General features: G+C 36.3%; 1 protein-coding gene across 3 annotated transcripts in view; it reads left to right on the top strand.

Moving 5' to 3' along the window:
* The window catches only part of LOC105216288 (cyclin-dependent kinase 14), a 224,713-nt gene that overhangs the window by 19,697 nt on the left and 186,600 nt on the right, over positions 1-18,416 (top strand). The gene's annotated exons all lie outside the window — the stretch shown is intronic.

The raw sequence follows: 18,416 nt of genomic DNA on the forward strand, positions 1-18,416 counted from the left end.
TCACTCAAATCGTTGTGAGGGAATACTGAACTATTTATGCATGCACATATGTATGTACATTCATATGGATATTTGTTTTCTATTGCAGACCTGCAACATATTCACTTGCATTTATGCTTTATCGTCCATAAGATCCAGAATTGCAGTCACTATGAGTTATGTCAAATGAACATGTGCTGTCAGTGTTTGTTGTTGTTCTTGTTGTTCTTAGTTACATGCATTTTTCATTTTAATTCCCAATACAACACTTCCATAGCACACATTACTCTTCCGGCGGCGCTCTAGTTTATTCTCACCAGCGCTCGGCAATAACCAAGTGACAGTGACTGCCTGTCCTCCAGCTTTCAATGCTAATGTCAAGGTTAAAGTTCCGCAAGCAATCCGCTCCGCCAAAGCGCGGCTTCACGACACATCCACAGAGCACAGTGCACTGAGCTAAGCACCATTTTGTGTTAGCGACAGATTAATATACATTTTGCATATTTTACGAATGTATTTGCATATGCACATAAATACTTGTATTTGTTGTACGTGTCCCGATTGTGGCATATGAAAATGAACGCTTCATAAGTCTGTCTGAAAATGTTGACTTGCATATTTCATGTACTCCTTCATCCTCTACCACTCTGTGTGTTTATGTCGTTTATTTTTCGAGTTGTGCATATCCGTTGAAATTAATTTCTGTTTCTGTTTCTTCCTCTCGTGCATTGCCTATAAACATATGTTTGCTCAACTCTGTGCTTTTAATGAAAGAGAATTATGAGTGTGCATTTGCCATATTTTACAAGTCCAGCAACCCCTCGCTGACACTTTTTTTATTACACAAAGGCGATTTATGTTTGTTGCCGGCAACGAGGGAAAGTAGGTTCATTTAGGCATCATGTTCAAAGGTTAAATTAATCTTTGTAAGCATAAAGTATAATTTCATATGCTTACACTCCTTCATCCTATACTCCCCGTGTTGAAAAATAACAAAATTTCACACTTAAGGCCGACAGTGACGGTATTATTCTAGACGGTTTCCTAGATGAAACGTGCTCTCCAGATTGCTTCACTGTTTGACAGAATAGTATATGTATGTCTAATGTGCCAGTTGCTTTTAAGGAACAAATCGGCTCCTTCTTCAATATGAAATATATTATATCCATCTTGAGTAATCCAAAATCCAGTAAGTTTTGTAACGATCCGCCAGCATTTCGATACTGGTTCTATAGTATGAAGCTTCTATCCAATTTTATGTGGATACAATTTTGTGCACTCTGCCACATTAACATTTCCAGCACTTGTCCTTTGTGTATGTAAGTGCCACCGTGTCTAAAAGAATTTCGTTTCCACAAAGTGACGTTATGTTTTACACACAGCTCACCTTCCTGCTTCTGTATAAATATTTTCTTGTCAGTCTGTCATTTGTCTTACATGTGTAAAATTAGTTTTTTCGCCACGCTACTCCGCCTCTCTTCTAATAGCATAGTTTGCAACTTGTCAAGCAAGGCACTAAAATACGGCAAATAAACTTTGGTTCCTCAAATGCTTCCCGCTGATAAATTTACAAACCGAGCAGGTGTTGAATTTTACGGCAATTGCAAGTGGCAGAAATGACTCAAATTGAAATGCAAATTGTATTCACTACGGATATATGTATGTAGTATGTGTGCATGTAATGAACATTTGCCTATGACCAGTTGACAAAGACGACAGTAGCTGGGTATTATGTATGCATATGTGGTTGATGTATATACATATACAAATTGCGAGTGGTTTGTTTGTACATACATAACTTCTTATGCAAATAGTGAATTTATTGTGCATTCATTAGGTCTGATTTCTTGGGCTTCTCTGTCACCAGTCTTGTCAGTGTAAGGACATAATTACCGAGGGATCCGTATGCATTTATGGTTTCTTATGTGTGGAAAAAAAAATCCATTTTATAAGTTTATATGTTGCAATTTGGAGAAATCTTCCAGCTATTGTCGGTTTTACTTAATTGACAACTGCAGAGAATATTTGTTGTATTTGTCGTTGAAGAGTAACTTCAGCCCTTTATGTTTTTAGCTATGTTTTTCGCATATTAGAATTAAATAAAAAAATTTTAAAATAAAATACGAGGAAATATAATATATATTGCTGAAAAACCTAAGATGGTCCACCCGTTGAATACAATTTTCGATTACTCGTTCGAGCATTTCGACTAGTAACTGACGAATGACACGCGTGAAGTTTTGCTCCAAGGCCTGAATCGAAGCTGTATTGTACGCATAGACTTTAGACTTTACACATCCCAATAGGAAAAAGTCTAACGGAGTGATATCACACGATATTAGTGGCCAATCGACCAGCCCAAAACGTGGAATTATCTGCTCACCGAAGTGTTCTCTCAATAAATCCTTTGATTGAAGCGATGTGTGGGAATTGGCGCCGTCTTGTTGAAACCAAATGTCGTGGAGATCACGAGCTTCAATTTCAGGCATCAAATATTCGGTTATTATGGCACGATAACCGTCGCCATTGCCGGTTACGTTCTCAACGGCATCATTTTTGAAGAATGTGGACCGATGCTTCCACCGGCCCACAAACCACACCAAACCGTTGTTTTTTCTGGCTCTTGGATCTCTTTAGGTGGCTCTTCGTCCCAAATGCGGCAATTTTGCTTGTTTACATACTCATTGAGCCGGATAAGGGCCTCATCGCTGAACTTTCCAAGAGCCCATAGAAGGAAGCGACGAATCGACTCTACACGGTCTCAGCTACGACTGCTATATTTTCTTCACTGCATGCCGGACGTGGTCTATTATTCGGTCGAATATTATCCAATAATGAATGCTGGGCCTAAAGATGGGTTATGGTGTTGCGAATAGTACGCTCAGTGGGCCGATTATGTTAACCATAAGTTGAGCGAAGCGCGCGAAACACATTTTTTACAGAACGTTAATTTTCGTAATAAATTTGAAAAATTTATAAACTTTGTTCAGGCGTAAGTCTTTCCATGATGAAATGCTAAACATTACTGAAGAAAAATGACATGGATCACCCTGTATATGTGGTGAACTCTAAAACTTTTTAGATACAAAAGACTTTTATTGGAAGTTTTTCCGTATTAACCGGAAAAAATTCCTGTAATCATGGATATTCTTCGCCCAGAAATTGAAACATACGACAACACGATTCCTCAATATTAAGCTCTGCCAAAAAGGGAAACGTGAGTAATACTTAAATATTACCTCGTCATCGACATCGTTGACTTCTTTTAAATGTATTAAACCCATTTGCAACAAGTGCTTAGTCATTTCTAAAATCTCAAATTTTGGTAATTCCTACACTAAATTGCCATGTCTCTATAACACCCTATATGCGAATACATGGTGTGCAAGACGTTCGTGTGACATTTTATGCGATCATAAAATCATTTTACAAAATCTCTACACAAGCTAATTTAAGCCGGGTGAAATAAAATACCACAGCGATCATTAAAGGCTTGCGCGACAAACACCTCTGCGTACACAAACACACACGCCTGTGTCTGGAAGTGCCCACTCTGCACTCGTGTGTGATTATTCAATCTGAAGACACCTACGCAAAGTCATTGCTGCAAATTCCGTAAAAGCAATAAAGTGGATGTGGCGCGCAAATTGCGAGCGTGCAACAAAAGGAAGGAGCGAAAACGAGCACGAAAAACGCAATGGCAGCGGCAACGACAGCGACGGCGACGGCAACAATGCAAGCGGTGGAATAAACGCGCAAAAAAGGCAAAAGGAAGCGGCACACACTCACATACTCGTGTGTGCATAGGAAAAAGAACGAAGAATTAGGAAAGTAAATAAAGAAAAGCTTGGCAAGTAGCAGCGAACAAATGCGGTTTCTTCAGAGCGACGACGCGCGCAGAGGGCTGGGGCGGGCAGTAAGGAATGTGGCATGCGAGTACAATGCGTGCGAGCAGCAATCAGTACACACAGTGTACTAGGTACATACACTCTACATAAATACTTGTTGTAAATGGTACGGGCGCGGGACGCAGGGGTGCGGTGGTGCTTCCTCGGTCGTTAACTTCTAAACGATTTAGACGCACATGAAGTGGACCTGTTCCAGCTGGTAGTCGCAACTTCACTTGGCTTGCATACCATACTCTCTTGCCGCGAGTATTTCTACACAAGTGTACACTTGTATGTGTGTTAGCATAGCATGCAACATAGACACATATGTACATGTGTACATTTGTAGCGCTTTCCGCGATATGCCAAGCACGAGTGTGCTACGAGTGCGCTTTCTTGGCGAGCGCATTCCGGTGCATGGCAGCACTATGATGAGCCGCATACTTGGACGTCAGCATTTTTCTTCAGTTTTCACTGTTTTTATTTAGTGCATAACGCAGGGGCCAGTATGCTTTTATGCACTTATCTACCTACCTATGTTTAGTTATGTTGCAATCGCAATGAAAGAAATATGTTGAAGTACTTTGCAGAAATTATATCCCATTGGTTATATTATGGGGTTTTGAGAGTTGCGCATATTTTTAGAGGAATATAACATTTTATAACTGACTGTCACCTTAGATGCAGTAACAAAATTAAAAAAAAAAAAATTAATGTTAAAATTTTCTCTTTTAATATAACTCACAGCCTATGGTCTATAACATAATTTTGAAATCGTATTGGGGAGTAGGTTAAGTAACTACGTGAAAAAATATTTCTTTACTGCGTTGTCATAGTTTGTCTCTGGTGGAACTAAATTAAATTAAAACTAGTTTAAATTAGAGAATCCTCCATCCTTAGAGGTCTCTTGATCGCTTGAATCCAAGATTTATGGATGAGTTTGGGATAATTCCACTTTGTAATAAATAATTCTACCATAAATGTTTCAAGAGAGAAGAAGACTCTCTTTTAGTTTAGGCTCCCTCTTTGGGAGAAAGTGTGTATAATTGATTTTTTGTATATTTAACCTATCAAATATATCAAATATCGACAACTGCAGTCCAGTGTCTGTTACAAAGCCTCCAACTCGTTGCAATATGTATATGAAAATCTTAATAACATTATTTGAACGATCTGTAGACTTAGACGACCCTATCGCGGTCAAAATCAACGGGCCAAAGCACCTGGTTGCGGTTGGATTTTTTCTCAGAGTAAGGTGACAATGACGCCACTTTTAATACACATCAAGTTGTTGTAACGCAATACGAAGTGTAAGGAAGGCCAGCTAACCGGTCATATCCATCGAGTTGCTTGCTAATCTCTCTATGTGGTTTGAGGGTCTAACCTGTACTATGGCTACTTCTTTTTCTTCGCTCGTGTCTTTTTCTCTCGCTCTTTCCTCTTTTCTTGAGCGCATTTACTTCGCCAAATCTTGTTGCCACGTTGTGGCAGTCAAAATGCTGCATGCAACCGCAATATATTGGCTGTTGACTGTTATATTCACTGTTGTTGTTGTTATTGTACGCGGTGTGGAAATATCGTGGCAAATTGTTTGGAGGACGTTGAAGGTGAATAAGTAAGTGCAATGCACAACTGGTTTTGTTGCACATTCTTTCCATTCGTACACACATACATATGCACATGCGGAAATGTCTTTGTATGTTGGTGTTGTATTTTCGTACTACCACTCTAATGGTGGATATCAGCTTATTTTCTTGTTCGTTGTCATATGTTTAACATATGTAAATAAGAAAAAGGCGCGCTGCGCTTTGTGAAAATGTATTGCTGCATTTACTGTTTTAAATTGACTATTAACTATATTATAAAAACAATAAAAAATATTTAAATTTCTTCAAAACATAAGAGAGTTTAGTGGACGAGTTCTAAATAATTCATAGGCTCAATAATTGTATCATTATAAAAATTGTATGTCAGGAGTATAGAAAAATAGAGTTCCACGCCGTTAAAACATTATACTTTTTATAATTTACAAGCGGCACACAACTGATGCTCTCTCTGCTAGTTTTTGGGGTTAAGCAACGCTTTTTCATTATAAACTTGGCTAACTATCACTATCTAACGATAGCGAAACACACTTATTGCCTTGCGGTGATCTGTTTTCACCACCGTTGAGTCAACGTATTTGGAGGGACACGGTTATACACAAGTTTTTAAATTTTTCTCACTAAGATGAAGTTGGTTTTTAGAAGGCCTTATGCCAGGATTCTAACTTATGGTCATTGAGTACCTATTTAGTCTAATTTGATGGAAAAAGTTAATTAGGGTTGTTGTGGAATATGATAATTGTCGGAATCTCAATTCAAATAGATAAACAATTCTGGTAGTAGTCATGAATTCTAATGTTTTTGGTTTGGAAGATCAGTTTACATAGTATGCACTAGAGCTCTTGGTATGACTAATAGACTAACCGAATTAATCGAATAGAACATTATTCGAATAATAATATTCGGTTTGCACTGTTCGGATTGCCGTCAGTCATCGACTATTCGGCTAACCGTTCGTTGTCGACTATTCGAATAGTGCAAGTTCATAAATTTTCTTATTTTTATTGAAAAAAGTTCAACATTAAAACTAACAAAAATGCTTTAAAATACAAAAAATAACAATGATTTCACTGGAACCATTAAGTAATGACAAAATAGTTTTTAACCATTTCAACTGGGCGAATGTATTAAATCAGAATTTTTCATAAAACGTATATTTTGATATAAGAAAGTTAAAAGGTTAACATTTGTTGGTTGTAAGCAGCTTCTACGTGGTGTCACAATGTTTCCAGTAATGAAGAACGTCCTCTCTGATTCTGATAAAGTCGAAACTTTTAAAAATCAAAGGCTGTTTGGATTTCAAACAATTTTCATTTATTCGAATAGTGACAGTAGAAGGACTATTCGAATAGTCATAACATTGCGACTAATCAAATAGTACTAACCGGTTAATATTCGTATGAACGGTTACAAACTGGATATTCGAATAATAATCGGTTTTCAGGTTCATCGAATAATTTTAAGAACCCTAGTATGCACTCAAGCAAGTATTCGAAGAACATTCGCAGTATAGCTAGAGACCTAATCTATCATGCATTATCAAAGTCTTCTAATTTTTCAATTCTTAAAAATGTCAAAAACCGATCGATCTTCGACATCTGCATCGTTGACTACTCATTTAGAGTGTTGGAATAATTACATACCATACGAGGTTTCAGATAGTATAACTCTTTCTTATGGCGTATTTTATAAATAAATTCTTAGAGTACTCAAAATCACATTAATTGTAAGAAGGTGTTAATGCTTTTGAAGTTCTGTTTGAATAAGCTTTATTTAAAAACAACTGAGTTTGTAATATTGATTTGTCTGTGAGGCTATCGCGTAAAGCTCTTGCAACAAGTGGGCATACCTTCAGTTTGCAAATGAAGGATTTTATTAGAATTAAATCAACATTCCTAGCAAATAGATGAGTTGTATACTCGTTTACCCGCAAAAGAGTAGACTAGAAAAGTAGTAACCACACGCCACAATTTTATATGAGTACATAAAATAAAATCCCAACGCAATTTAATGTCATAAAAATGTTATTTTTCAAAATACCACTACGGCATATGATGACTCACTCAATTTATTTGATAAACTGCAGTATTCGCCCTCACGGCGCATACAACAGTTTGCCACATGCAACAGACTACCGGCAGCTTTGGCTTGTCTGCAACGGGCATGTGGCAAGTTTAATGGAAAACGCAGCCCATTGTGGGTGTTATGGCTTTCACGTACCGGCTTATGCTTGCACACACTGGAGTATACAAATGTAAAGCGAGAGAAATAGAGTGCGACATAGGAATGGAGTACAGCGCATTTCAGTAATATGTATATATGTATATACTAAATAAATACATATAAGTACATATGTATATGTACGTCCAGTGTCCATTGAAAGTGCACGCGTTGCTGTCGCCAGCGGAAACTGAAGTGAGCGAATGAGTAAAATGCTTGGCTAAGTGGTTGATTGAATTTTTAGGTAAAGGTGAGTGCTTTTGATGCGTCGGTGAGCACTTAAAACGCAGTTCGCTGCTTGAGTTGCATAATCTAATTCCTGGCTAATGCAAAGTACTCTATAGCATAGCTACAAGCACGCAATCACCGCGCCATTCATACGAAATACGAGTACATAAAGTACATATGTTTGCACGTGCATCAGGTATTTCTCTGATATTATTTATTTAGTTATATCGCTGGAAATACAAGGTAAAAATCAAACGCTGGCTGACAGCAGATTAATGCTTCACAGAACGGAAGCAGATCGAATATGAGCGTCATGCAAGTGGCAAAGCAGCATAAATTTCCCTTGAATGCATCCGCCTGACCACAGGTCGCTCATATCGTCTATGGCAAAGGCTAAAACAAATATTTATAGTGCATTTTATTAAGTTTGAAAGGCAATAAAAAGCACGGCACTTGAACATATTTTATTTGCTGCTATATTTCAACATTAGCATTGATTGAATTTACAAGTTATATATGTTTGTGTTTAGGCGCCTTAAATGTTAAACACACTTCACAAATACATATCGATATTTAAAGATTGTTTTTCATTTGGTTTTAATTTTAGAAAAATAGTTACTGTTAAAAAGGTAGCGAGTTGAAACGACACATGGTGATCTGAAAAAAACAATAGTTATTTTGTTGAAGTAGTATTTGCGTTAATTAAGGTTTGAGTCATCAATAAAAAGTTTAAAATATCACGTACATTTAACGGATTTGTTATGTTTGTGGTAGATATGTATACTTGAGAAAACACGTTTTCACAATTAAGCAAAGGAAGCTAGAGAAATTATTTCAAGATGAATATTGTTGGGAAATTATACAGTCATGTGAAAAATAATAGGGACACTTGCTTGAAAATAGGTAAAAAATAAATTAAAAATATAATAAAAAAATTATCAAAAATGCAATTGTTTGCTGGGATGTCAGTGAAGTAAAGAACCGTTATCAAAGAAAAAATGTTGATCATTTTGTGAAGTAAGACCGTTTTTGAGTGTGCGAAATAATAGAGACATGTGTCATGTGTCCCTATTATTTTTCACATGACTGTATGTGACGGATGGTTGCGCTACAATGTGCTTGAATGTGCTTGCTGTGAAAACTATAGAATTTAATATGGTACAGAACAACCTATATTATTAAAAAGGGGCAAACGACCTCTTAAGACTTTAGAAAATGTTGATGTAGTACAAAGTTCGCTGAATGATGAAAGGTATTTCAAATTTACTCAAGAAGTTTGGAGAAGAATGGAATAATTTAGTTGAACTGAAGTGAAATAAAAAATTAATAATTGATAATCCAAACTTACAGAATAATTAAAGGGAATATATATATGTATATGGCAAAAGAGGGATATTTAAAAAATCGTACAAAACTATATATATATATATATATATATATAAATAACTATATATGTACATTTATATGAGGGACGTACAATATGACCTTCAATTCAACTCATCTATCTTAATAACTTAAATATAATAAATATTTACCTTTAAGCAATCCAAAATATTAATTTCTTGTTTCCCTTTCTCTTTACAGGTAAGTGGTTTTAAGCTAACTAAATAAATCGGATATAAAAACTAAGTTTGAATGAGAACGGGATATAAAGGTACATACATACATATGTACGGTGTGTATACAAATGCAATGTAAGTGATAAAGGATCCTGTTGTGGTTTCGTTTGAAATAGCTCTTTAAAAGAATATATGTATATATACTCACTTATCTTAATTGATAAAAATCAATAAACTATAAGTAGTAGCTTAAACAATTTATACTCACTTATCTTAATTGATAAAAATCAATAAACTATGAGTAGTAGCTTAAACAATTGTTTTATGTAGAAAAAAATTACCATTACCATTACCATAAAGTAATGCAAATACCTCGCGCCCAGTGTGTCACAGAAAGCAATGTTTTATGAATTAAAAATGTATGCCAACATCAGTTGCACAGCACAAAGCAAAAGCAAAAACTTAATGTAGTAGCAATTACATGACGATTACGAGCGAACGGTTAACTAATTGCAAAAACAAATATTAGTGCAATGTGACAAATTGTTGGCACACATGCTCGTCGGTGCAAAAGCATAAACATACAAATACAACAACAACAACAACTACTACAACTACAATATGGTTGGTGGCGCCAATTTCACAGTAATGACGCCGACAATTACAACAATACACACGCTTAGTTACAACAAAAGAGCATTGCAGCCATTGTAGCAATTGTGAAGTCATGAAACTAATAAACATTGTCACCGCAAAGCAAAAACAACACACTACCGATGGACAACATGAACGTTATCGTTATCATTTTGCAGGGACCCCTGTAACGCCATCCATGGACAGTCCCCAGTGATGAGACGGAAATTTGCTACGACGAGCGTCCGTTTTGGTGGCGACCATGACGACAACAATGTAAACATTGACAACATTAAATTGATGCTGCCGAATACAAATGAACAAAGTTCCATTTACTTGCTCGCCTGGACGTCAACAACTCACACTGCCGCCCACACAAACACACATTTCATACGTGCTACAACAACCTGTATGGGAAGCTGGAAACAGGACAATGTCCGGCAACTTGCCATAACAAATAAAAACACATGCATGTATGTGTAACCCTCTAGGAAACCTTTGAATCATTGTGAGACTGCAATGGGTCCTTCATTTAGCATCTGCTAAACTACACTCAGCTATAATACTCAATATACTAAGATATTCTTAGGATGCATTAGCTTTTATTGTATTTTACCGAGTTGAACTGTTCTTCTGTGACTTGGTTGGTTGAGGCCGTACCAGTTTTTTGTGAACGAGTTCAGAAGCAGAACTTGTTTCCTAACAGGGCATTCCTTCGTTAATATCTGCTGCTCTCTTTACCAAATGTTGTGCTCTTCATTTCTGTGTGTCTGTCTATCCAGACTTATGAAGACGCGATCATGCACCCATTAATTCGTGTTTGCATTGACTAATAAAACCCAATAATGTGATGTTCCAACACATGTGTGCTTACATATGGGAATGTGCACCCTGTAGTGAAATGTTTACTTAATTTCATGTGCCCATTCCGATTTAAAGAAACAAAATATTATTCAAAAGCAATTCTCTTATAGAAGGTAAGCTACAAGCTGTTCTTCTTCTTATTCTTTGGCACTACAACCGAGGGTCGATCTGAGCCGCGAACACAAATCTTCGCCAGTTGTCTCTATCCTATGCGAAGTCACGCCAGTTGTACATCCCATGTTCAGACTGGTCCCTATGCACTTGGTCCTTCATTGGATGCGATGTGCATGGGCGCACATTGCTTCCGTTGCCCACCCATGGCTCCCGAGTCTAAGGATCTTTTCACTTGAGCATCGTCTTCCATACGCACGACATGGGCTAACCAGCGCATTCGTTGGATTTTTATGCGATATCCTGCTGTCAGAGGTGGTTTAATGCGACATTTATCGTTTTAACATCAAGATAAGCATCTAAAAAGTGAAGAAATGGGTTCCGCCTGCCACCTGGTGATGGTAAAAAACCGAATTATTATCAGTTGTTTTCATAAGTATGCTCCTGGCTGTAATCGTATAATATTTAATATATAATACAGATATAGTTCAGAAAAATGCTAAAATCGATATTTTTTGTGACTGAAATACACTTCAATTCACTTCCAAATGCCTACAATTACCAAAAATAATATTTCAACCATAACGTTTGGGGCCCCTATCCTAGTTATCGAGTAATGTAATACCGAATACATGTTTTTTCGTTAGCATTCTGACGTTCACGGAACACATTTGAGCCGTCGTAATTTAATTAAATTTAATAACGATTTCTCGCAGAGGTTGTCATATGTCTATTTATGAAACATCAACGACACATTGACGCCGGACCACTACCAGCTGCTGCGAATGCTGCCGTGTGACAGTTGTGGAGGACATTCCATAATCATAGACCCATATGTACTTAGTGTGTACAGGATAAATTTCTCATTATAGAAAAGTGGGAAATCAATGTGTTTTGAAATTACATAACTTCTCTCTTGGTGGCCAAAGTGTCAGGATTCGATGCTTTGCTATTTAATTAACTAATGAATGTATTAAATAAAGCTTCATTTTACATCGAAAAAATACACATACCTATGTTTGCTGAACAAAATTAGTTTTATTCTCTCAAAAATGTTTTTTGTTACAAATCAAAAAAGATCCAAGTTATTTTAATACCGCCCTCGAAATGGTTGGTATCGTTCTCGCGCTCAATGTTAACATGTCCATCAAAATTGACCTTGCTGTTTTCGGTTTTACCATTTACAGAGATATTGCCCTTGTGTCCATTTTCTGACTTTCCGTAATTAAATTCGATGTTGCCTTTCTTTCTATTCGATTTTTTGGTAGATTTTTTCGTAGGCGGAGGTAATAGTTCGTATAATTCCGGCTTGTTTGGAGGCTTGTGTGGAACTTCCGCTGAATAAGATATAGATATGTCATCACTTTGGCCTGACCCACACTCAGCTATCGCAAAAGAAGCCTTGACTATCGTGGCACAACAGAGTGTGATGCAAATAAAGATGAACTTGTTGAAATACATATCCAGAACCTCTACGCTTTTAGCTCCGATCTTTAGTTTCTAAATAAGATTAAGATCGAAATACGTATGGCAAGCCACTGTTGCGACTTAACAAATTTTACCGCTATTTGTAGCGTCGTACTCTACTTCTGCCTCTACAATGTTGCTATTCGAAAGGGTTGTACTACAATAATAAAACAATCGTTATAATTTTTCCAATTTCTTGTTATCTGCTAGAGTTACAAATCACTAGAGTTTTAGATCATTCTTAATGCTTTTCAAGCAAAGAATACTAAATTTTAAATTGAATTTCAATAATTGATAACCTTGTGTTTTGTGTTGACATTTTGTTAATAATTATAACTGCAAAGAGGAAAGAGATAATGCAATATTAGGCAAAAGAGTTGAATTATACAATGTGCATATGTATATATTTTTCGGGTTACACTGAATGACGCTGTAGTAAGCCCACATTCAAGAAATATTTAGTATTCAAGTATAACCGTGAGGACTTTATCCAAAAATATAGATGATAAGGATATTTTTACGTCTACCAAGTTAAGGTTCTGAAAACCCATTGAGGGAGTGGTAATTTTCTTGCATGTTTCATTTGACACTTTCAATTTAGGCAATTTCATTATGATTTTGACAGTGTTCAAAGAGTAAGATATTTTAAATGTAAAGCAAAGTTCAAAGATTACAATCCTGGAACATATGAATATGAATAAGAAGAATCAGAATTAAAGGACACAAAGTAACTTCTAAATATTTTTTGAGAGACAAGACGGACTAAATTTATGAAAGTATTCTCTACATTCTGGCTATTCGTTTATATGTGGGCTCATGTCTGCAATCTGCAAGTACTTATTGTTGGACTTTTCTTACCTTATATTAGGCCTTTTAGGGCACAAAATATATTTGGAGAATGTAGTGACACGATCAACTGAATCATTAACAAAATAATCGGTAAACATCTGGAGTTATTTGAGCTGTTTTTAATGAGGTATAAGGGAAATTCTTCAAATTGAAGAAGCCATTTACAAATCACTTTAAGCCTCATTTTGTTATTGTTTTTACTGCCAAAAATAAACTTCTTCATAAAGTTTATCGTTCCATCGTCTGCGGTATTCGCTGTAGTCAATTTTCAGAGGACCATAAATCTTGCGCAAAACTGTTCTCTCGAAAACTCCTAATGTCGTCTCATCAGATGTTGACATCGTCCACGCTTCTGCACCATAAAGTAGGACGGGAATGATGAGAGACTTATATAGTTTGGTTCTGGTTCGTCGAGAGAGGACTTTACTTTAGAGGCAGCTCCTTTTCGTGCTGTCAAAAGCAGCTTTAAAATCGACAAAAAGATGGTGAGTGTTCATCGGGTGTTTTCCAAGATTTGATGCATTTGGAATATCTGGTCAGTAGTTGATTTTCCAGGTCTTAATCCACACTGATAAGGACCAATTAGTTTGTTGACGGTGCGCTTTAGTCTTTCACACAGTGCGCTCGATAGAACTTTGTCGCCGCCGTAGCTCATAGCTCGACCGACAATAAATCGGCTCCATCAGAAAACCTTAATAAAGACCTTAAATAGGGGTCCTTAATATGTATACTGCAATTTCCTTTATACGACAGCATATTATACTGGCGCATGTTAATATTAATAAAGTGGAAATAATCGATAAGTTCACTTTTGAAGTCTTCACAAAGATATACGAGTGAAAGTTAAGGATATGGAGGTACTATAAATCTCCATGTTTCTGAATGATTTGTATGTAGCTGAATTTTCAAACTATACGTCGACTATTCCAAGTGTTAATTGATTTATTTATGTGAGATTCAGCTGCGAATTTTTCCTAAGATGTCACACAGTTGCTTTCCAGCACTTCATCTTACTCACAAAGCCAAATCATACATACATACTCTGGTATCGCTCGTGAGCGCGCAGTCTTGCTCTTTAAGTTTTCAAGCGTCGAAAAAAACGTGACAGCTGAAAATTGGCATGATGACAACTTTATTGGCTATTAAAGTAACTCGTTAGTGCGTTAGCTAACAAATGTATAAATTTAATGGCACAATTTGTTGACCAAAAACAACAAAAACAAAAATAGTTTTCTGCGAAAGTAAAAATTGTCGCGTTTAATTTCTTAATATCTTTTTCGTGTTATAGTCTTTATAGTCGACTTGTGTGTTTTCGCCATATTCCACGAATTATTACTCGTTTGCTCGGTTTGGCACTTTTACGAGTGATGAGCACACACAAGCGCTCATACCATACATCATCTGCATACCTATGATGAAACTATAAAGTGTGTCTGCGAATTGTAATGCATACTACATTTTGGTCACATTGTTTTTGCATTTGCTGTAGTAGTTGTAGTTGTTGCTGCTGCTTCTCAAAAGTTATCGCCACTGTGCCCTGCGACAGTTCGCGGCTGTCAGTTGTTGCTCATTTGTCAATGTGCGATATTTAATTACCCCTTCCATTGCCATTGAGACGCTCGTTTGACTCTTCGCTGTGGCATGATGATGTTGCATGCAATTAAAAATTCATTGCAGCATTACACGCGAACAGCGGCGAGTAAACAATTGCAGCGCATCCAGCGTTTCCAGCTTTATTAAGCTCAGCCATATAATTCCTCGTGACAGGATATCCAGGGAGATGTACGCATGATTATCAGATCAGCCCCCGTCCATTCCGTCTCGGTTGTCCGTGTCTCTATTTATGATGATTTTCATTTGGCATTTTCCTTTAATATTCATTTGGCATTTTCCTTTAATATTTATAGCTACGCCTGAGGCTTGTAATAAAAATATTTTTAATATATTTTTGGTCTGTAGTTACTGTGGAAAATGGAGTTAAGGAAGGAATGGAAGGAAGGAGTTTATGTATAGTGACTTCAGCTTATCAACGTATTAAAAATTAGTATTTTAGCTTAGGTTTTTCGCACAAAAATTCATTTCTAATATACATATGTAGCTATTCTAAGAAGTTGGTCCAACCAATAAAATGAATCGAAATGTCGAAATAGCTGCTTGTGACCTGCATTATGCATAAATACACTCTCGTGCTTATATGTTGCCATATGACACTGTCATTGCTGTCAACAACCATTCTCTGGCTTAACTCATGTGAATACTTAAGCTTGGCGATTAACTCTCGGTGGAATTTCGTACAGTTTGGTGGATTAATTTTGTATGACTGTAACGCATAAATTTTAATTGCATTAAAGCAGCCTGCGGCCACACAAAGCTTTTAAACGCAAACACTTGTTGCTGAAACGTGACTATAATAAATTAGGAGTCTACGTATCAGACATTCATTTTGAAATGTAAAAAGTCCTTTTTTAGGTTTATACTATTTTCTAGAATAAACAATGATAGCTGTCGAAGTAGACATATATATTTCCGTGTCCGGTATACTTGCCCAGAAATCGTTAAAGCGGAGAAATATTTCTATCAAATTTATTTCCTCTCTGTTTATGCCTAGGTTGGTAAAATAAAATTTGAGAAATAGTAAACATAAAATATTGGACATTTTATGCACTTTTCAATTGTAGCTTTAGTTGTTCTATATTTCTATACCTCTAAAATAAACCCTTAATAACCGTATTGTTTTAAGATCACTTGCTAAATTACTATATAAAGGATCACCCATTTCGAGGTTAACTACTTTTTTAAAACACAGAAAATTTAAATTTTATGGGGAATGTTTATTATGATTCGAAAGAACCTTCCGTCGAAACCAAATGTCGCCGAAATCATAAACATGAACTATAACGGTCGCCATTCTCGTTTACGTTCTCACCGACATCATTTTTGAACAAATTAGGTAGGGCTAAGTTTGGGGGTTATCAAACATGTTATACTCTCACAATTTACTTATTTAATTTTAACACACAGTACTGATGCCCTCATGTTCGATACATGGGTCTTTGAAAACTTATGGTCCGATTTCGTAGATTTTTAAAAAATGTGTGCAAAGTTCTGTTCCAATATCTTCACTAGTGCTTACTTTATATATTGTATAGTAAACGATTCAGATCGACTTCAGAGTTCTGGTATACGGAAAGTAGGCGTGGTTGTGAACCGATTTGGCCCATTTTCAAAACATATCATTGGGAAGTGCCCAAAAGAAAGGACTCTAGAGAGTTTGGTTCATATAGCTTTAGTAGTTTACGAGATATGTACAGAAAACTTAATAGGGGGCGTTGTCAGGCCCACTTTATGGGTTTTAGGCCTTCGTCATTTTGTGACGTGGCAATGGTCCGATTTCGTCCATTTTCAATACCAACCTTCTCATGGTGCCAAGGAATATATGTATCAAGTTTTATTAAAATATCTCAATTTTTACTAAAGCTCGTTTGCACGGACAGACGGACGGGCAGATATCCGGATTTCAACTCCACTCGTCATCCTGATCATTTGGATATATATATCCCAATACCTAACTTTTATTTCTGGGTGACACAAACAACCGTTATGTAACAAAACAGTTATACTCTCTTAGCAACTTTGTTGCGTTGTTTTTTCTGGATGATAAGGCTATTGAAAAAATTACCTCGACCTGAATCACCCTATATGTATTTTTTCTTTAAAGGGAAGTTGTGCAAATTCTCTATATCTAAATTATTTTCACTGTACATACGAGGAAATAAGAATGCGAGATGAATATCCATAAAATTCGAGTATCTTTAATATATATGTAAATGCCCTTAAATTCTAAGTATGTACATATATTTGTGCGATTTCTTTCTTTGGTGCGAAGAAAATAGTCTTTACAAATACTTCCAATGTAAGCAAACGAAGTAATTTAAAATTCTACAAATGTTTATGTGGGGGATGTGCCAACAAATCCGCTGAACAAAAACAATTAGAGCAACCCGCTTTTGGCGGCCAATTAAAGCAAACAACACTGGAGGCCATGTCAGCAGGCGAAAAGAAGACTACAGCGCAACACTAAAAGCGAACAAAAATGATACAAGTGGAGTAGAGCAATAAGGCGGTTGAAAAAAGAAGAAGTCAAATAAACACTGACTGTTCTCCTCGGCTGTGTGCTCGAGCTCGGAGACTTCACTAATAGCCGGAGTGTAAACAAATTGAAAACTGCAATTTAACGCGGCGCACTCACAGCAACTCCATTATTTGTTTAATCGTCATGTACGGTTGCCTGTGCACTTGGATAAACATTTGTCTAATGGATTCTCTTCCAATAATTTGCATATGCGCTTACACATATAATGAAGCTATGTATCGGTGCAAGTGCACCAACAGCGTTATATATAGTGTAAGCGTTGTATTCTAATTGTCACACAGTCTGTTAGAAAAGTATCCGGAAATTCGAAAAATTATTTATATTTACAACAAAAGGTGTAAAAACAAATTCTAATTATCCAAAAATATAAAAGATTTCCAGTATTTTCACTCCTTGATAAACTTTCAGACCCCCATCGTATCCATCGTGAAACTTTGGCGAGAAACTCATTTCGTTTATTTGGTCGAACATTACCTGATCCCCAGAAGTAGTCAGTTTATTAGATGTAATCAAGACAGTATTCTGATTAAATAGCGTATGACATTAAGCATTTCAAAGGTGATAAAAATCAATTGCCACAAATTTATTGACGCATTCGGAATACTTATGACACGTAATGTGCACAGACGCCTATACCTTTCTGCTTGTATAGCCGCAATTTCAATACTTTATTGACTTTGGAATTTAAATGCAACAATTCGCTTACTTTACTGCTGTTTATTTACTGCTCTCAATTTAAAAGCGCCGGAAGTTGTGGAAATTTACATATTTGCATTTTAAATATTTGCGATTCCATTCGGAATATCCAAATGTTTCTCACTCTTTATTTGTCGCGTGAATTAAAGAGCTTTTCAATTAGTTT

The sequence above is a fragment of the Zeugodacus cucurbitae genome, chromosome 4 (assembly GCF_028554725.1).
Source record: "Zeugodacus cucurbitae isolate PBARC_wt_2022May chromosome 4, idZeuCucr1.2, whole genome shotgun sequence".
Lineage (NCBI taxonomy): Eukaryota > Metazoa > Arthropoda > Insecta > Diptera > Tephritidae > Zeugodacus > Zeugodacus cucurbitae.